Source organism: Macaca thibetana, chromosome 4 (genome assembly GCF_024542745.1).
Source record: "Macaca thibetana thibetana isolate TM-01 chromosome 4, ASM2454274v1, whole genome shotgun sequence".
Lineage (NCBI taxonomy): Eukaryota > Metazoa > Chordata > Mammalia > Primates > Cercopithecidae > Macaca > Macaca thibetana.
In genome coordinates, this window is record NC_065581.1 from 18,556,015 (window position 1) to 18,577,161 (window position 21,147).

Here is a 21,147-nt window from a genome sequence, read left to right on the forward strand (position 1 = left end):
TTATGTGTGTACTACGTTATTGTAGTGTCATAATATGTTTTATTATCTGGTAATGTAAGTTCACTTAATTTATGTGAGAATCATTAATTAAACTGGTTTTAGTAGCTGTTGGAGTTCAGCCTGACTGATGAGATTGTATGGTTTTTATGATGTCATATAAAGATATGTAAGAGCAAAACCTTTTCTTTTTTTTCATATGGACTTTTTTCCTTTGACTATAATGTAGCACATGTTGTAAAACTTTGGATCGTCCAGAAAAACACAAAGGAGAAGATAAACATCACCCAATTCTGTCACCAGAGATAGCCTTTTAAAATATTTTGAATCATGTACCTCTGGCCTTTTAGAGATGCACATGATACATATTATTTTACATTATCCTGCAGAGATTGTACTTTCTTTTTCTAATGATATCTCAGTGGAGCACTTTCTATGTCATTAAATACTCAGTCTTTTAAAACATTAATTTAATGATTTCATATGACACGTAGAATGTATCATACTATATTTAACCATCCTTAGGTTTATTTGTAGTCTCTATTTTAAATAGTGCCACAATGAACATTCTTAAGGAGTAGGTTGGAGGTATTTGGTCTCCGTTTCACTCCTTATTTTTCTTCTTTCTCCATCCTTTTAGGAAAGAGTTATTTTGGTAAACTGGAGAACAGTGATAGCTTTGATATGCTAAACGCTTCAGACTTATCCCAAGGAAACCCGTTTATATGGTTTGGCTGTGTCCCACCCAAATCTCATCTTGAATTGTAACTCCCACAATTCCCACGTGTGGTGGGAGGAGCCTGGTGGGGTAATTAAATCACAGGGGCGGGACTTTCCCTTGCTGTTCTCTTGCTAGTGACTAAGTCTCACGAGATCTGATGGTTTTAAATACTGGAGTTTTCGCGCCCAAACCCTTTCTTTGCCTGCCGCTGTGGAGGTAAAATGTGACTTGCGCCTCTTAGCCTTCTGCTGTGATTCTGAGGCCTCCCAGCCACGTGGAACTGTAAGTCCATTGAACCTTTTTCCTGTATAAATTATCTAGAGTTGGGTATGTCTTTATCAGCAGCATGAAAATGGACTAATACACCTATTAAGAGTAGCAAGGAATGATGCTGTGAGTAAAAGATGGAGTTAGGCGGGGTCAGTGGCTCAGCCTGTAATCCCAGCACTTTGGGAGGCCGAGGCGGGCGGATCACCTGAGGTCCGGAGTTCGAGACCACCCCGACCAACATGGAGAAACCCCGTCTGTACTAAAAATACAAAATTAACCAGGTGTGGGGGCGCATGCCTGTAATCACAGCTACTCAGGAGGCTGAGGGAGGAGAATCGCTTGCACCTGGGAGGCAGAGGTTGTGGTGAGCCTAGATTGCGCCCTTGCATTCCAGCCTCAGCAACAAGAGTGAAACTCCGACTGAAAAAAAAAAAAAAAGGAATTAGCAGCCGAGTGTGGTGGCTCACACCTGTAATCTGTAATCCCAGCACTTTGGGAGGCCGAGATGGGTGGATCACAAGGTCAGGAGTTTAAGACCAGCCTGACCAATATGATGAAACCCCATCTCTACTAAAAATACAAATATTAGGCAGTAATCAGAAGTTAAAGCATTCATTAATTAATCTATTCATCAAATGGCTAAGAAGTTTCTAAAGTGCTCTCTTCTATGGAATATGAAGATAAATGAGATTTGACCCCTAACTTCAAAGAACCATGATCAAAATTTGTGTCTATGTGTGCCTGTGTGTTTGCGTGTGAATGAGGGAGATACACAACAGGTAATTATGATATAACACGATAACTGATATACAGAAACATGAACATTTTGCTTGATCCGTAATTGATCCAACTTTTTTTTTTTTTTATTTTTTTTTTTTTTTTTTTTTTTTTTTTTTTTTTTTTTTTTTTTTTTTTTTTTATCCCTAATCTCAGTCTCCTGTTTTTACCCACTATTCCATGCTCCTAATAAAAATAACATTTGCAAATATCAACAGGGATATCTAAATAGATACACATTCATGTCCTATGTTTTACAGTATGGTGTGCATCCTACATGTACAGGGTCGATTTTTCTACCTCCCTGAGATAAGCTCCCACGTTTATTTGCTACGGTGCAAGTTTCCTCCCTTTTTCAATGATTCAAAGAATAACAAGCCAGACATCCTTGGCAACTCAAGTCATTTCCATGTATTAAAATCAAAAGATGTACTGGTTAGCTATGGACTGCTGTCTCTTACCCCATTCAGAAAGATGAGGGTCACCAGCAACATTTCTTTCATTTTACATTGTTGATATTACATTGTTATTACATTGTTTTAATCCGTAGTCCTTGTGGAAGGTGGCTGTTGCCTGTTCTACCTTGTGAGGGAGCTTAGCTAATCAACCCTTATTAATTAGTCACTAATATGGACTATGTACCGACAACTGTTTTCACTAAGTGGTGGCAGCACTAATTGATGGGGCATAATGAGCCCCTCCCGAATTACAAAGAAACACTGCTCCGTACCCTCTGTAGATGATCCCTTATAGATGAAGGGCTACCAAGGGAAGGCTGGAACAGGCATGGGATGGCAGGGTCTAATTTGTTTTTAACCTGCTCTTAAGAAGTTGCTTAATTAATATGGGATTAGCACATTTGAAGGCTTGAACAGGTGCAAACACACGCTTGTAACCAGCTGTGTAATTAACCGCAGTGCAACAAGCCAGGGCTGAGCATGCAGACCTCACTAATCACCTGCTAACCTCCTATCTATGGCTGTAAAAAGACCTGTTCTTTCTAGTGCGGGATTCCCTGAATCTGTCTGGAAGGCCATGTGTGTTGGGATGAGTTGACATTTTTGTGTTTTGAGCAAACCTTTGTAAATGGGTTCGTCTCCACATATGATACCCCAGAAACATTGCTGCTCCCCTTTTCTTGGTTTGTTTTTGTGGCCTTACTAAAAATCTGGGGAATCTTGTGGATGTTGTACAGATGCTCCTTGCCTTCGAAGGAGTTATATCTCAATAAACCCATTGCAAATTGAAACTATTATAAGGAAAAAATGCATTTAATACACCTATAGGTTTATCAAATGTCATAGGTTAACCTAGCTGACTTTCAGCATACTCAGAACACTTACGTTAGCCTGCAGCTGGGCAAAATCATGTAACACAAAGCCCAATTTACAATAAAGTGTTGAATATCTCATGTAATTTATTAAATAACATACTGAAAGTGAAAAAACGAATGGCTGTATGAGTACTCAAAGTATGGTTTTTACTGAATGTGTACTGCTTTTGCACCATTAAAAGTGAAAAAAATTGTAAGACAAACCATTGTAGTTGGGGATCATCTGTATATGCTGTGGGTAAATAGGTCTCCAGGCTTAGATCTCAAAGAATTCCAGTGTTCTTGGAGCCTTTAGGAATAGCTACCTAGTCCAGGGGTTGGCAAACTGCAGTGTGGAGCCAATTCAACCTATGACTTGTGTTTAGAAACCAAATTTTATTGGAAAACAGCCATGCTCATTTATGTACTTATCCATGCTGCTTTTGTGTTACAATGGCAGAGGTGAGTAGTTGTGTCATTGAGTATATGACTCCCGGGTTTGCGCCATTCTCCTGCCTCAGTCTCCCGAGTAGCTGGGACTACAGGCGCCCGCCACCTCGCCCGGCTAGTTTTTTGTGTTTTTTTTTTTAGTAGAGACGGGGTTTCACCGTGTTAGCCAGGATGGTCTCGATCTCCTAAAATTATTGGCTATCTGGCTCTATATAGAAAAAGTTCCCTGACCCTTGAGATCAAGGGTCCAATCCATACTATATTTTTCAGCTTTTGAAGTAAAATTAAGTAAATTGCCCTTTAAAAAAGTGTTTTCAAGGAGCTTACTGTCTAGCAGAGATGAATATCCAAAATGTGTATAAATTCCTTCCAAATTGCTATTTTTTCTTACGTGAAATCTGATTTTTCAAAACTTCACTTCTCATTATTTTTTATTTTCCTGCACAATAGATTGGGATCTAGGCTTAAATCTAGTTCCTATTCAGTCTGTGTCACCATACCTAGCATCAGTGTACCACATATTTGTTAATTTGTTTATTATCTGTCTTCCTCTATCACAATGCAAGCTTCACATATTTCTTTTTTTTTTTTCTTTTTTCTTTTTTGTTGAGACAGAGTCTCACTTTGTCACCCAGGCTGGAGTGCAGTGGCCGGATCTCAGCTCACTGCAAGCTCCGCCTCCCGGGTTTGCGCCATTCTCCTGCCTCAGTCTCCCGAGTAGCTGGGACTACAGGCGCCCGCCACCTCGCCCGGCTAGTTTTTTGTGTTTTTTTTTTAGTAGAGACGGGGTTTCACCGTGTTAGCCAGGATGGTCTCGATCTCCTAACCTCGTGATCCGCCCGTCTCGGCCTCCCAAAGTGCTGGGATTACAGGCTTGAGCCACCGCGCCCGGCCGAAAAACTTTATATTTCTTATTCACATATCCCTAGGGCCTAAAATAGCAATCTGAAATATGAAGCCCATTCTCTCTTCTTTCCTGTTAATACCGCCTCCTCTTCTTCCCCTTTTCTTACTACGTAGTCCTACTTGCATCTTCTTTCCTCGTCAATTCAAGGCTTTCAATCGGTCTTAGTAAGACATCTCTTTCTAGATTTAGACAAGAACACACACAAAAATGTGTTTTATGGAATATAAGAAGCCATCAGTTGTAAGCTGTTCCATTATTTTATATACCACTAAGAAAGAAAAAGCACTGGCAATTAATCTATAACACATGCTGAGTCTCCTTGATTGAAAAATACATCCTTGTTCCAGAATTGTTAAAATGTGAAACAATATGCACCTTAAAAGAAATGAAGGAGGAGAATTGTCAAGTAGGTGGGAGAGTGAAGGAGAATTGTCAAGTTGGTGGTGATTTTTGATTTTCAAAGCTTATGATTTTATGATTATGATTTTCAAGGCTTAGCTAACATTTCATCTCAAACCAAATCACAAACATTTATTGAGTAATTGCTTTGTGCAATATTCTGGCCTGGTGCTTCCTCCAAATCATCCCTTACCATAGCACCTCGGGGAACTCCTCGGCGTGCATCCCCCAAGCTATAGAGACTCAGAGTCTGACGAGCCAATTTAGGACTTAATTATATACTCCTTTTATTGATCACCATTGTTTCTAATGACATAGTCTTTTCTCCACAACTAATTTATAAGCCCCTTGAGCACAGGAACTGGTTTTTGAAAAACGATGTATTCTTCACAGTGCTTTCCCTTTCTATTGCCCAGGGAGAACATGGCAATATAAGGGCTCGTGGGATTGAATCTTAAGTACAGAGAAAACCAAAGAATGCTTTTAGATAGACAGATAAGAGACCAGTGGAGAAGAACAGATTGAAGGTGTGTGTGAGAAACGTTTTGTAATGAAAAGAAAATTGATGACATATGCTTCCAGAGGGTGCTGGCGAGATTGATTCAAAAGCATAGGGCTAGGGGACTGAGTAAGGAGAAAGACGTTGCAGATGAAGGATAAATGGACAGGAACAAGAAAGGCCCTCATCATTTAAGAATCTGAAAGAGATAAGGTAAGGAGGGGGCTAAATGGGAAGAAAGGAAGAAAACAAACCTCTTCTAATTTTGTTAGCTTCACTCTTCCAATGTCCTCCCCACCTCTTCTCAAGTCTCCAGAGAATTCGTCTCCAAATGAAGCCCATTCTCTCTTTCCTGTTAATACTGCCTCCTCTTCTCTCCCTCTTCTTACTACTTTCCCTCCTTAGGCCTACTTGCATCTTCTTTCCTTGTCAATTCAAGGCTTTCAGTCGGTCTTAGTAAGACATCTCTTTCTAGATTTAGACATATTTTAGGAATTATGAGGACAGAAAGGCAATGCAGGGGAATATGGGGAAGAAGAAAAAGCCTGTAATTTATGAATCACTTTTTTTTTTTTTGCATCTCCTAGGATCTTTACCTGGACCTTTCATTTAATCACCGGCACCTTCCTTTAAAATTTTAGATACCTGTCCAAGGGTTCACTAACAAAGCTATTGCATAAATTCCAGTCTCTCTGGTTTCAGAACCCATGCCCCATGCTGACTTTTTTATTTGTATAACATCATGTTGCCTTTTTATAGAGATAGTTCCTTCTTCTAATTATGAAAGGTTTGTGCTTATGGGTATTCTTATGTTTAATACCTAGTTTTCATTACTTGAAGAGATTTTGGGAAGATTTAGTACTTTTTAAACATATTTAATTGCACAAGTAATACAGGTCCTCAGGAAAAACAGTCAAACAATAGTGATAGGCAAAATGAAGAAAATGAAAAATTATTCACCATCCTTTGTGCATGGCTTTCAAAATCAGTAAGATGAAAACTAATCCTCCTTCATTACAAAGTATTTTGAATAAGAATATAAGCTTAAGTGCTCATTCAGCAGTAGACAGACATGGACCAATAGCTCAATGGCCTAACATTTCATCCCTGGACCAAAGCATTAGTTTGAGGCCTTCTTGTGTGGGATCTGTGAATTGTTTTTATTTTCTTTCCTAATGAGCAATTGGACTAAAGGATCAGGTTTAATTATAACTAGAGTCCCTTTCTGTTTGTACATCACTGCAGACCTAATTGTAGGCTGGCATCCCTGCTGCGGCCTGAGTGGTCATTAGCTTGCTGATAATGAACTATGCTTGTCAACATGGCCTCATTAACCATTGTTTTTTTTCCAGCAACATGGTTGTAAGGGTTTGAACTTGTGATTGAGGATGTGCTGGACTCATCATGCTGAGAGAAACTTGTCCAGTTACGTGGCTAGAACCAAAGAATTTTGGCTCAGACAAGTGATGCCATCCAAGGATAACTGGATCTATGCTGCAGCCTCAGGAATGTGATGTGTCAGGAAGAACCCTGACCTGAGAGTTAGAGAGTGAGATTCCTATCCCAGCTTTGTAGCTGTGTAGCCCTGTGACTTTGGGCTAATTGTATCACTTTCTGTCCTCCAGTTTTCTCACCTGAAAATAAGAAAGTTCTACTCAATGATTGGTGAGATAACTTTTTGTCAATAAAAATAATTTTGCAAACATTTTTTTCCTTTTTTTAAATCAGTGATTTTATCTTCTTAGGTTATACACTAGAGGGCAGTGGTACATTAATATTATAAACTATGAATGCACTTGGTACTGCACTCAGCTGAAAGTCACAGACATTTAAATTAGGAAGGGATCTTATCTAATTCTCATTCAAAATATAGGAAGCTGTTCTGTAGTGTCCCCAACAGGTATTCTTCATGACACTGTTGAACATTCCTAGTGTTGGGAATTTTGCTACTTCACAAGGCAGCTTTTTTTCTTGTTAGTTCTAGTTATTAGAAAGTTCTTTCTTCAATTAGCGAAAAACCTGCTTTCCTATAACTTTTATCTGCTGGTCTTGCAACATGGCAGAAAACTGTATCGCCTTCTTGTAATGGCATTTCAAATCTTTTATAGAGTCACATTACTGAATAACTATTCTTACCATTTATTGGTAATTAGTAACTGTAAATTGTAATTTATTGAGTATCAACTATGTATCAGCATTGTACCAGGCATCTTATTTCCATTATTTTATTTAATTCTCACAATAAGCTCTGAGGGAAGTTTCATCTTTATCTGTATTTTACAAAGGCTCAGATCAAAACCACATAACTAGTAAGCCATGTAGGTTGGATTTGAACCTAAGTCTGATGAAAACCCCCGTTGCTCATAAAATAACACGTCCTTTTTTAGAGGTGAAGTCAAGACCCAGAGAAGGGAAGCCACCTGCCTGAGATCACACAGTAAATAGGAACAGAATAGGAACCAGATTCTAGATCTTTGGAGAACACATTCAGTTTTTCTTTGCCCTACAGCACAGTGCACTCAAGACCATTGTCATTTACTTCCCAAGTCCTCTTTTCTATATGTTAAATGTTCCTGTTTCCCCTCATTGTTATTCCAATGGTTTCTTTGCTGTCCTGTCATGTCCTCTGAGCGTACTCTTAGTTTGCTGCATCCTTTCTTTTCTTTTCTTTCTTTTTTTTTCTTTTGAGACAGGGTCTCACTCTGTCACCCAAGATGGAGTGCAGTGGTGCGATTTTGGCTTATTGCAGCCTCGACCTCCCAGATTTAAGGTGATTCTCCCACCTCAGCCTCTCAAGTAGCTGGGACCACAGGTGCACTCCACCACGCCTGACTAATTTTTGTTGTTGTTGTTGTTTGAGACAGAGTCTCACTCTGTCACCAGGCTAGAGTGCAGTGGTACAATCTTGGCTCACTGCAATCTCTGTCTCCCGAGTTCAAGGGATTCTCCTGCCTCAGCCTCCCGAGTCGCTGGGACTACAGGCACGCCAGCACGCCCGGCTAATTTTCATATATTTTGTAGAGATGGGGTTTTGCCGTGTTGCCTAGGCTGGTTTTGAACTCTTGAGCTCAAGCGATCCGCCCACCTCAGCCTCCCAAAGTGCTGGGATTACAGGCATGAGCCCATCCTTTCTAAATTATAAAACTCAGAATTCAAAACAGTGATCTGTTTGAACAGGAGAGAAATCACTGAGACTGTATTTCCTGTCATTTGGACTTAATTTTCTATTATTGTCTAAGGTTGCACTAATATTTTAATATAATGTTGGCTTATTTCAAGTATAAGGTCAAAAATACCTCTTGTTCCTTTTAGTTTTACTTTAAATTTTTTTTTTTTTTTTTTTGAGACAGAGTCTTGCTCTGTCGCCCAGGCTGGAGTGCGGTGGCGCCATCTTGGCTCACTGCAAGCTCCGCCTCCCGGGTTCACGCCATTCTCCTGCCTCGGCCTCCCGAGTAGCTGGGACTACAGGCGCCCGCCACAGCGCCCGGCTAATGTTTTGTATTTTCAGTAGAGACGGGGTTTCACCGTGTTAGCCAGGATGGTCTCGATCTCCTGACCTCGTGATCTGCCCGCCTCGGCCTCCCACAGTGCTGGGATTACAGGCTTGAGCCACCGCACCCGGCCTAGTTTTATTTTAATTTTTATGAAATATAGGAACAAGACAGAGTGATCCTGTTATGTTCCTATTGATAGAAAAAAATCCTCCCGATCTGATGAGTCTTTCTGAATTGATAATAACGTAGAATAAATTTCTGAGTTCTTAAGATATTCAAGGCATATGAACATGAAAATACTTGCATTTCTGGGATGATGATTGGATTCATTTTATATGTCAACATCCATTGTTTTTGCTTTCCTATCAGAAATGCTTGCTTGCTGTGTGTTGTGGACATTCATTGCTGTTTCCTTCCTGCCTATTATCTTTTGTCGTAGCATGACTTTGACATCATTTAAAAAAGGATATGTGTAGCCCAAGAGGAGCTGTTGATCAAAAGGGCCCTGTCCTTGTCTAGCCAAGAGTTGGGCAGGCGAAGCAATGCTCTCTGCCCCAGGACTAGAAATCCTGATTCTAGTGGTACGGGGTGGAAAATTAGCAGTGACTGATTCATCCTGGTAATACCAGTGCCTCTGAACAGCCTGGTGACCTGACTTTTCAACATTTCCTTTGATCTGTGAGCCAATAACTTTTTAATAAATATGTACATATATATGTATAATTTCAAAAGTTAGAATCAGTTTCTGATGATTGCAGCCAAAGCAATCCTCACTCATACATTAATATTTGGGATATATTTACTTTTTTTGAAATAGCCTTATCAGAAAGTTCTACCTTTTCATGACATGGCAGAATAGCTCATCTATCCAACAGAGTTTGTTGATGTAATATATCTATTATAGAAACTTTTGTAACAATTTTTGGGATGACAGTTTTTAAAATATGTTTTCCACATCTAACACAATAGATGTGTTCCGAAAAACTAGTGAGAAGTGAAATTTCATAAATTGACTTTACTAAGGGCAATTGCCAGTCAAAAAAAAAAATCAATGTTGACATCCAGTGTTGACTCATTTTGTATGCTAATCATCCATCTGTTTTATAAATTTAAAATTTGATGAATTTAGCTTTTTTTTCCAAGAGGGAAACATTCTTATGTTTTCAATTAAATGCTAATTCATGTTTGAAACCTATTAATATATAATTTTGGTGGTGATATTATATCTTTATTTAAGCAGTGTTTTCTGTATCATAGACATTAAACCATCATAGCAATGGGACCTTTTCAATTCTATTTTTCTTACTGTGTTCTTATCTGCACACTGGGCATCTCTTTCATGTGGGAAAATTCCAAATTCATTTATAGTTTTATTCTTGACTTTCTGAGCTTCAGATTCACATTCTCAACTTTTTGCAGGAAATATTTATTGGATTTTTCTAAAGGCACATACAGTTCCATGTGACATCCTCAAACCAAATTATTTATCTCAAAGTTCAGTATTGAGAATATCATTTGCTACATTCTAAATCACCTCTTTGATGGTCCTAGGTGAAATTTTCTCTCTGTTTTCAGTACAGAGAAGAAATAAGCTTTTCCTAAGTCACTGACTTGCTCTGCTCTCACGGACCCTGTGGCTCTTCCAGAGTTTTGATTATTAATACAAAGACTCATGGCCTCTCTGGCCCACTTGTGGCTTCCACTTACTTTTCTATCCTTGTTTTTCTCTGGCTTCATTGTTTTCTTTCTTTTAAAAATTTTTATCTTGTTATTTTACCTTACTGTATAGTATGCATTTTTGGAAACTTCTGTATATCTTTTTTTCCCCCCATTGGATAGTAAAAACTAAACACATGAATTGGTGCCTTTTTTCCACCTGTCTTTTTCTGTTGCTTAAAATTCATCTCTTTGTTAAAGGCATCTTTAAGCTGCCTGCCTCTGAGGCTTAAAACTTGGAGTCATTTAAAGTGCTTTCTATCCTCCATTCTCTGTGTCTGGTTGTCCTGTCCTGAGAAGTTGTTCAGTTGTGCTTCCATAATATCTCTTGCAAACTGGAGAAAAAATGGAAAGGTGGTCATCTGTTTGGAAAATTAGGGAACAGAAATTGAAGAGATTTAATGATCTCCATCCTTCAGATCACTGATCTTTTGGTAAAATCAGCTGCTTTCCCCCCAGTCTGTTCTATCTTTTACCTTCTTACTATGATTATTCTATCTGGATTAATTAATTCTTCATTACCAGTCATCTGGATGACTAAAATTATTACATAATTGATTTTTTTTTTTTTTTTTTTGTCTTTAGATCAGTAGTTCTCAAACTGGAGTAGGCATCCACATTCCCTGAAGGACTTGTTAAAACACAGATTTCTGGGCCACACTTCCAGAGTTTCTGATTCAGGACATCTGGGGTGGGGCCTATGGATGTGCATTTCTGGCATGTTCCTGGGTGCTGCTGCTACCCTGGGGACCACACTTTGAGAACCACTGCTCTAGACTGTCCCCTTCTCTGTGCTACACACTGCTCCCAGGGTATAGTTCTTGGAGGAGTGCTACTTCTCTCAAAAGTTTTCATTGCCCCTGCATTGTTTATTTTATTTATTTTCACATGTCAAATGTCCTGCCTTGTATTCAAGATCCTGAATGATCTAAATGCAACTTGTCACTTTCATTTCCTGATATTTCTCCCTAGTCTTGTAATACTTCTTCTCTTCCTTTCCTAATCTCTGCTTATTGATGATGCACTCATTCTCTTAGGTCTCTGCTCAAATCACATCTACTTCATGAAGCCTTGTCTGATATTGCCATTTGCCCACTGAAGGTCAGCCTTCTTTTATTCTCTTACAGTGTTTTCAGCATTATGCCTTTAATTATTAGTGTAGTTGTCTTCTCTCTTCTACTGAATTTAACAAACTCCAAAACAAGAAGCAGGGACCTCATGCCTTATACATGGAAGGTCTTTAATTAATTCACTTGAATAGCTACTGTATGGAGGTTTTGGGGTGGGGACATAGAAGATGAATGTTATTATAAAACAGTTGTAGAGTTTTCCTGAGATCAGTGGTAAAAATTATATCATTGCCCACTGTCAGTAATATAAGTGAAATATTTCACGAAACATACAATAAGCAATCAAGACTTAAAGACTCCAAATTATCTCATCATATCATGAGATTTCAACTGAATAGGAATTTTTGTCTCATCTTGATTATTGCCAAAGTTTATTAATTAAATATTATGACCAGTTTATGGACCAAATTATATAGATGAAAGTCTGTCATAGGAGTATACCCTACACTTGCCAGTTTGTACATAATAAAAAGTTATCTTTATATCCAGAAAAGTGAATAACTATATTAAAATAGCCTGGCCCCAAAACACTGTTTCTGGTGTATTAATAAGTGCTGTATGTATAAGGGGGTTTTCTATTACATCAAATACTTTTAGAAAGTTTTAGATTAAGCTATGTTAAATCTTATTGAAGAATCCTCAGAATCCATATGTGCTAATATGTTGTAGAAGGGGGCATATAATATTTACCATTTTTTTAAAAGTTCTTTTTTTGTTCTAATTATTTTATATTACGTGGTTTTTTTTTTTTTTTTTTTTTTTTCCTTTTTGAGTGATGAGGCCTTGCTATGTTGCCCAGACTGGTCTCAAACTCCTGGCCTCAAGTGATCCTCTCACCTTGGCTTCCCAAAGTGCTGGAATTACAGGTGTGAACCACTGCACCCAGCCTATTTTATTTTAATTTGCAGAAAAGCTCATCATGATAACTTCTCTTACATCACATTTTGGGAAGCTAGGTACAAAACTGTTTGTTTGGAAAAGAGGCAATTGCCATTGCAACGATCTGAAACTAGTAGCACTGAGCCTTAGATGTGTACATGCCTTCACCCACGATGAAAATGAATCCCATGGTAACAACCTTGGAAGCAGTTAGTGTATTTCTTTTTTCTTTTCTCTTTCTTTTTTTTTTTTTTTTTTTAACTGAGACGGTGTCTCGCTCTGTCACCCCGGCTGGAGTGCAGTGGCCTGATCTTGGCTTACTGCAAGCTCCGCCTCCTGGGTTTATGCCATTCTCCTGCCTCAGCCTCCCGAGTAGCTGGGACTATAGGCGCCCGCCACCTCGCCCAGCTAGTTTTTTGTATTTTTAGTAGAGACGGGGTTTCACCACGTTAGCCAGGATGGTCTCGATCTCCTGACCTCATGATCCGCCCGCCTCAGCCTCCCAAAGTGCTGGGATTGCAAGCATGAGCCACCGCGCCCGGCCAGTTAGTGGATTTCTTTTGTAATTTCTCTGGTTCTTCTAAGTCACTGGGCAAGAGTTTTGTTGAGGATGGGCCAGGGAGTTGCTGGACAAAAGACCCAGTTGGTTATTTCATTTGACCGCAATGAGCTCTTGCTGCCAGTTCAGGATTCTACTCAACCTCATTGTCTGAGCCGGATCCACATCCTTGACAGAGCTCCAGCAAGACGTCTCCTTTCACAGGTCTTTCTGGAAGATACTGTGTTCAGATGTGTTGATAGCAATTTAAAGCCAAGTGCTAAGATTACTACTATAAGAAGTTAAAGCAAGGACCTGGGAAACCAAGGATTGCTCTGCCATGCAGTTTGTTTGTGGGACCCGAGAGTATGTTGTTCCTGAAGTCATTCCCTGCATTCCTTTGGGGGGTGGGATGGTAGGAAGGTGGGTATGTGGATTGGTATTAATACAGTAATGCATGTCTTTAGCCATTTCCTACTGATTTTCTGGATTATCTACTCTGCACCTAGATTATCTACTGTACACCTCATCTCCTTCTCTTTTCTGACTGTCAAAGAGAAGAAAAATGCTTTTGCATGCTTTGTGAATCTTTGATTAAGAGGGCAGCAACAAATTCTAATCTTTGATCTCTTTACCTTTAACCAGTCTTTTTGGCAGCATTTTCTGCATCTGGTAGCATCTTCTCCCTTTTAAATCTACAGGTTGAGTATCTCTTATCTCAAAGACTTGGGACCAGAAGTATTTCAGATTTCTGTTTTTTTCAGAGTCTGAATACTTGCATATGTATAATGTGATAGCTTGGGGATGGAATCCATGTCTAAATACAAAATGTTTCCTGTACACCTTATACACATAGCCTGACAGTAATTTTGTACAACATGTTAAATAATTTTGTGCATGAAACAAAGTTTTGACTGCATTTTGACTGCAACCTGTCACATGAGGTGAAGTGTGGAATTATCCCCTGTGGCATCAGTGTTGGTGTTCAAAAAGCTTCAGGTTTTGGAGCATTTTGGACTTTGGATTTTCCTCTTTCTTCCTTTCTTCCTTCCTTGACTTTGGATTTTTCCCTCCCTCCCTCCCTCCCTCCCTCCCTCCCTCCCTTCCTCCCTTCCTCCCTTCCTCCCTTCCTCCCTTCCTCCCTTCCTTCCTTCCTTCCTTCCTTCCTTCCTTCCTTCCTGTCTCACTCTGTCACCCAGGCTGGGGTGCAGTGGTACGATCTCAGCTCACTGCAACCTCCGCCTCCTGGGTTCAAGCCATTCTCCTGTCTCAGCCTCCCGAGTAGCTGGGATTACAGGTGTGCACCACCACACCTAGCTAATTTTTGTATTTTTAGTAGAGACTGGCTTCACCATGTTGGCCAGGCTAGAACTCCTGACCTCAAGTGATCTACCCACTTCAGTCTTTCAAAGTGCTAGGATTACAGGTGTGAGCCACCATACCCGGCCTGGATTCTGGATTTTCAAATTAGGGACACTCAACTTGTACCAACGTCTTCTTTGATGTTGATTTGCTTCCAGTTTGGATCTGACATTTACTTTACCATTGCCTACTTTACCTGGATTTTGGATTTTCAAATTAGGGATACTCAACTTGTACCAACATCTTCTTTGATGTTGACTTGCTTCCAGTTTGGATCTGGAATTTACTTTATCATTGTCTTAAAATAAAATGTAGTGTGGTGAAATATTTTTCAGCTACTTGTTGTCTGAGTACCCAGGAATGATATTATGTCTCTTTCCAGGAATATTGTCTCACAATTTTGCTAATTTATTATCCTATATCCCCTTACCATTGCTGTATTTGACTCAGATATTTTCTTTCTGAATCCTACAATCAATGTCCAGATGACCACTACGATGTATCTGTTTCCCTTCATCATGGGGCTGAGAAGCATTTATGAAAGTTTTATAATTATTTCTTCTGACTTAGACATGACGTCCTCTTTTATCCATGTTCCAGCTGCTTTTTCTCTTGTTGGGGGCACACACACTCGTCTTACTGACTGATATTTGAAGCCCTAGGCATTAAATGTCCATAGTGAGCACTTTCTTCCAGTTTGATGGAAAATGACCAAACATTCTTGAACTCTGCTTGTAAATCCATGTCCTAGCCATAGTCTGAGTTTTAAAATTGCTCAACTGGGGATTAAAAACTCCACCAGATTCTCATTTTCCTTTCAGATTTTTGTAAGGTTCAAATGATCTGGTAAATGTGAAGCTACCTGGAGATCTCATATGCTTTTCCCCAATATTCTTGGTCTCACTTAGCCTTTATTCTTGGTCCTTACCTTTGGGTGCTTAACTTTGCAGCCTGACAAACTAACTTCAAAGTAGATCTGCCTCTTGCTCCATTTCCTAACGATGATAAAATAGTGGATGGGCATCAAAATGATGGAAGATTTTTCTGTCCAAAACTGGAAACAACACTGAACCTGTCAAAGTGTGGCTAACGTGTCGTTGTCTTCATGACTTACACTTTCAGAGTTGACAGATTATTTGATACTTGACTAAATAGCATAATCTCTTAGTTTAGGGAGATTTGATTTCTTCAGGTCATTTCGTAAGAAAGAAAAGGTACAGTATTCATTCATAATTTTATTTACTAAAGTCAGCACTAACCTTAGCCTACTCCAAAAAATACTATTCAATTTGGAGTGAGAGGTAGAGAAACTCTCCCTCTGTCTATAGCTCTTCTAAGAACAACAAAACATGATGCTCCAGGAAAGCTACTTCTGCATCTTTCCTAAGAAAACCTCCTTCTTGCTCTAGTTTCTCCCAGATTATCCTCTGCTTCTCCTGAAGGAGAAGGTGATACCACCCAGGATGCTTCCTGAGTAAGGTGTGTTCCTCAGAGGTTAAAAAAAAAGAAAAAAAAAAAAAAAAAAAAAGGCCCCAAATCCCCAAAACCAAAAAGTCAAGACAGCTCCTGTGGAGAAGCTTTTGGGAACTTGCTGGGGCAGGTGAGGTCGTCCAAAGCTTAAATCAGCAGAGCGGTGAGACGCTCGCTCTCTAGAAACTCAGGTCATAGCCACCCCTCTGAGATATTCTTCCCTCCGCTGATGTCATGTGGTGTGGAAACCCTCTTCTCGTGGCTGCAAACAATCCCAAAGAAAGTCAGCCTCATCTGGGAAGGGGGTGCAGCGGGGGAGAATGGGGGAATGTCCCTGGCCAGGAGGCCGGAGGTGCCCCAGGAAGCTGTTTCCTCTGAATAGTTAAATGGCTGCCTCTCAACTTACACAATGTCACATTGAATTTGAAACAGGGAACTTTTTATATTTTTCCCCTGATTGTGCTGGCACCTGGCAGATGCCTATTTACCACAGGCATCAATACACATAGTAATCAAAGGAAATCAGAGGCACAGATTAGCAACAGCTGCAAGTCATTAGTGACAGACACGGGAAAGCACAATTCTGCACCCAACTTTGAAATAACCAATATGAGTATTTCAGAGCACGAGGGTTACCGCAGGGCACTCGCTAACATGAGAGCAGCCAAACAATAGCTGGGCTTGTCTCTTCAGAGAACACACTTCTCAAAGGCAGCACCACACACTCCGTATTATAAACCAATCAATCACATGATATTGGTCCATTGAACGTTAGCCCTTTGCAGCGTCCATGTGCTGATCTGATCTTCTGACCAAAGGTTGTTGAACTGAAAAATAACCTCTGGCCAGTGGAAAACTTTGTTATCGCCTGTCATAATTTTAGTGGTGGGAGTTTGAGTGTATTTCTGATGACTTAATTATATGATTGACCTAGTTGGAAAGGGGCATATAGAGGGGAAAACAAGACATTCCCCTTTCGCATTTAATCTCATTTTCCCCCACATTTCTATTTAAAAATCAGCTATGATTGATAGCCGTTCTCTTGATAGTTACATATTTTCATTGGCAACACTAACCTTAGCCTACTCCAAAAAATACTATTCAATTTTTAGCTTTTCCCTAATCAATTCATTCAGTGCCTCAGTGGAATACAAGTCGGTCATTTAAAAATTTCTAGCTGTTGCCCGATATGTCCCAAAACAAATTTAGCCAGCATGGGTTTCTATTTTAGACCATCTCTGGAAATGCAGATTTACTGTACAACTGGGTAATGGCTTAGAGATAAACAGACACAGTGAGCTGCTGTCTGATTAGCAGGACTGGGCGAAATTTAGCATTATATATATACTGCAATAATTGGACCGTTGCACCATAGGATGTAAAGTAAATTGTTCTCAGTGCCACACATGGGCTCTTCTTCTTTTACTTGATATTAAGGTTGGATTATTTCATTCTGTTTTAGAAATTTCTCCTTTTCCCTGCTCCCCCTACTCAAAATTTATCTTCTGAAGGTTTTTCTAAAAATTCTTCTAAGTAAATTGTTTTGGAGATTAGGATAAGAAGGGGGAAAAAGCTGCCTTTTATCTGGTGCAAAGCCAGCCATTAAATATCAGCTCTTTAACAACAAGCGAAGAGCTATTATTTTAGAAGAAAGCTGCCAGAGAACATGGATCCCATAGGGCATCTGCCACATCATAGGCATTCGGATGCATGTTGTAATAGTCATATATGCTGTTTCTTTCCACTTTGAGAGTCGACAGATTATTTTATACTTGACTAAATACCATAATCTCTTAGTTTAGGGAGACTTGATTTCTTCAGGTCATTTTGTAAGAAAGAAAAGGCAGGGTATTCATTCATAATTTTATTTACCAAAGTCAGCACATATTTTTGGAATGTCTGCTATGTCTCAGGGAATGTTTTAGGCACTGTGGATACAGTAGCAATTTTTTCTTTCTTTTTTTTTTTTTTTGGAGACAGTGTCTTGCTTTGTTGCCCAGGCTGGAGTGCAGTGGCTTAACCTTGGCTCACTGCAACATCTGCCTTCCAGGTTCAAGCGATTCTTGTGCCTCAGCCTCCCGAGTAGCTGGGACATAGGTGCATGCCACCATGCTTGGCTAATTTTTTGTGTTTTTTTTAGTAGAGATGGGGTTTCACCATGTTGGCCAGGCTGGTCTGTAACTCCTGACCTCAAGTGATCCACCCACCTTGGCCTCCCAAAGTGCTATAGCAGCAAAATTAAGGAATAACTTGGTTGTAATGTGCTCAACTGATGGTGAGGATATAGGCAACTTACATATGAGGTGATAGTTTGACTACAATTGTTCACTGCTTAAATCTTCTTTCCCTCCCTCCCTCCTTCTCTCCATTTTTCTCTTTCTCCCTCCCTTCCCTCCCTCCCTTTCTTTGCCTTGTCTCTCTCTTTCCTTCCCTGTTTTTTTTCCTCCTCCTCCTCTCTTTCTTCTCCTTTATTGGTACTTTGTGATTTAGACCTCAGAGGGACAAGGACAACCATCGTTGGTTACACAGGATTATTTAATTAAATAAAATATACAGTTTTGAGAATCTATCTAGTTAGGCTAAAGCTTCTGTAACAGATAAAGCCCTAGATTTTGGTGACAACACAGTAGAAGTCTATTCCTTGCTCATATGAGGAAGGAATAATGAGGGCGTCTAATGAGGGTGTCTTCTGCTGAAGGAGGCTTTTGTCCATGCAGTAACTCACGGTCTTCGACTCCTTCCACGTTGTGGCCTTTCCAGGACTTGGAATCCTCTACTTCCCATTGGTGCAAAGGGAAACAGAGTGTGGAAAAGGCACAGCCATTCTTAACCAACTTGGCCTGAAAGAGGCAAGCATCACTTCTGTTCTTATTCTGTGGGAGAGCTGCCTAGATGGCCCTACCTAGATGATAGGGGGTTTGGGAAATTCTTAGTCTTGTGTTGAACAGACACTTTAAGGTGATGATTTTATGCCATGGAAGCAGAGGACAGGTTTGAATGGACACAGTTATGAGTCAGACATCCTGCTAATTTCAGGAGAAAAAAAAAGTGGGCAAATCATCATCCTTGAGGGGCTTGAGAACCACATAGGTACTCAACTAACCAAACATGATATTCAAGTACCAAATTAAGCCATATGTAAGCACAGACATAGGAGCAAATAATTCACTCAGAAATGAAGTCAGAGCAGAAGCTGTTGAAGGAAAGTAGAGAGGAGGAAGGAGAGAGTGTCCAACCTGAGCAAAGGCATGAAGCTCAGAAGATGTCTAATATATCCCGAGACTGGTGAGCTTCTCGATGTGTCAGGTGACCAAAAGTTTGGGGATAGATGGGACTAGAATAGAGAGGGCCTTGTGGGCTATGCCGTGTGCAGCAAGAACTAGAATTGAAATGATAATGTGTATTGTGAATTGAGGCTGCAAACACAGGTCTTCTGACCCCCCTCCTTTCTTTGGATATTTCATTCCGTATGTGGAAGGATACTGATTTGTAAAACTCGAAAAAGTCATATGTGACTTTTTATGCCCAAAGATGTTTGGTCTCTCACTGTATGTTCTCACTTATGAGTAGGAGCTGAAAAATGAGAACACGTGGACACAGGGAGGGGAACAACACACACTGGGGCCTATTCAGAGGGTAACGGAGGGAAGGGAGAGCATCAGGAAAAATAGCTAATGCATGCTGGGTTTAATACCTAGGTGATGGGTAGCTAGGTGCAGCAAACCACCATGGCACGTGTTTACCTATGTAACAAACCTTCACATCCCACCCTTGTATCCAGGAACTTAAAAAAAAGGTATTTGGTTTCTAAGAACAAAAATATATTCCTGGCAGCCATGTTATTTACTGGGTAAGAATGTGTCATCTTATAAAAGAGGCACATTAAAATGTATTAATTCCCTCATCTGATTTCAAGGTTAATATTTCATCACATATTTAAGTTTCCTCTCCTTTCCTCCCAATAGTTGTAGTAGTGAGTGTGCTTTCTTATGTCAGAGAGAATTTGAAGTTCCAGGTACCAAAAGAGGCTGAGGTTGTCTCAGTTGTTGCAGATGGAGATCACCTTGCACCATTCTGAGTAAGCCTGGCCTGGGAGATGGACCAAAAACTGTGTCATTAGAGGATGAAGGTGGGTGACCAGTGGCAGGACATACACGTTGCCTTCCCCCAAAGTTTTAATAACCACAATTAGGGGCCTGGGAGAAGTTACATTGTTTTGATGTTCCTGTATCCATGACTTATGCTGGTCTATAGCATCATTAATTTTGTAATAAATATTTGCTTTCCTTTTTCTCTAGGTGGTCTCAAGCTAGTTAGCCAGTATGATCACTCTTTCCTATACTAATTTATTTTATTTTATTTTTGGAGACAGAGTCTTGCTCTGTCACCCAGGCTGGAGTGCAGTAGTGCGATTGTAGCTCACTGCAGCTTTGCCCTTCTGGGCTCAAGCAACCCTCTTGCCTCAGCCTCCCGAGTAGCTGAGACTGTGGGCATGTGCCTTCATGCCCAGCTAAATTTGAATTCCTGGCCTCAAGGGATCTTCCTACCTTGAACTCCCAAAGTATTGGGATTATAGGCATGAGCCACCACACTGGCCTATAGTCACTTTTATATAAAGAGAGAGCAGCATAGTGAAGTAAATTTATATGCTTTATTTATTAACCTAAGAAATATTTAATGAACGTCTATTAAAAATTGAGACTCTATCTGGGCCTTGGGGTGGAGATGAGAGAGAGAGAAATATGAGTAAACTGAGGTTTTTGCCTACATCTGGTAGAGAAGAATACAGCTGTATATAAATCATTCCTAATACCACAAAGAGTATGAATATTTCATAAGAAGGAGTGAATAGAAGGGAAAAATGGTTGCTGGAGAAAATCAGGAAAGGTTTAATGGAGTAGGTGCCCTGGGAACTGGGTCTGAACTTCTGGTGGAAGGATGTTAATCTAGAAAGAGAGGCTGGAACTGGAGCATGGAGATGCATACGTATAGGAGGGAGTGTTTGTGGGTCAGGAGTCAGGGCTGCATTACAGGGGGCAGGAGGAGGAGGGAGAAGAGGCAAGGGCTGTCCTCAGTGTTGACATTGGGACCAGACTGTGTAGGGTCTTGAACGCATGGTTAGGAAGCTTGGATCTAAAATGGGAAAGGTCTCCCTCCAAGCTTTCAAGCAGAGAAGGCATTACCCAGATTTTATTGGCAAGGGTTCTGAACCTTAGAGAAGTTACT

At 40.1% G+C, this 21,147-nt stretch overlaps 1 long non-coding RNA gene across 2 annotated transcripts in view; it reads left to right on the forward strand.

The window, feature by feature from the left end:
* The first annotated feature begins 895 nt into the window (after window positions 1-895).
* The window catches only part of LOC126951987 (uncharacterized), a 272,298-nt gene continuing 252,046 nt past the window's right edge, over window positions 896-21,147 (forward strand). For both annotated transcript variants that reach the window (XR_007724756.1, XR_007724757.1), the window contains exon 1: window positions 896-1,000. This is a non-coding gene — a long non-coding RNA (uncharacterized LOC126951987). The remainder of the gene's footprint in view (window positions 1,001-21,147) is intronic.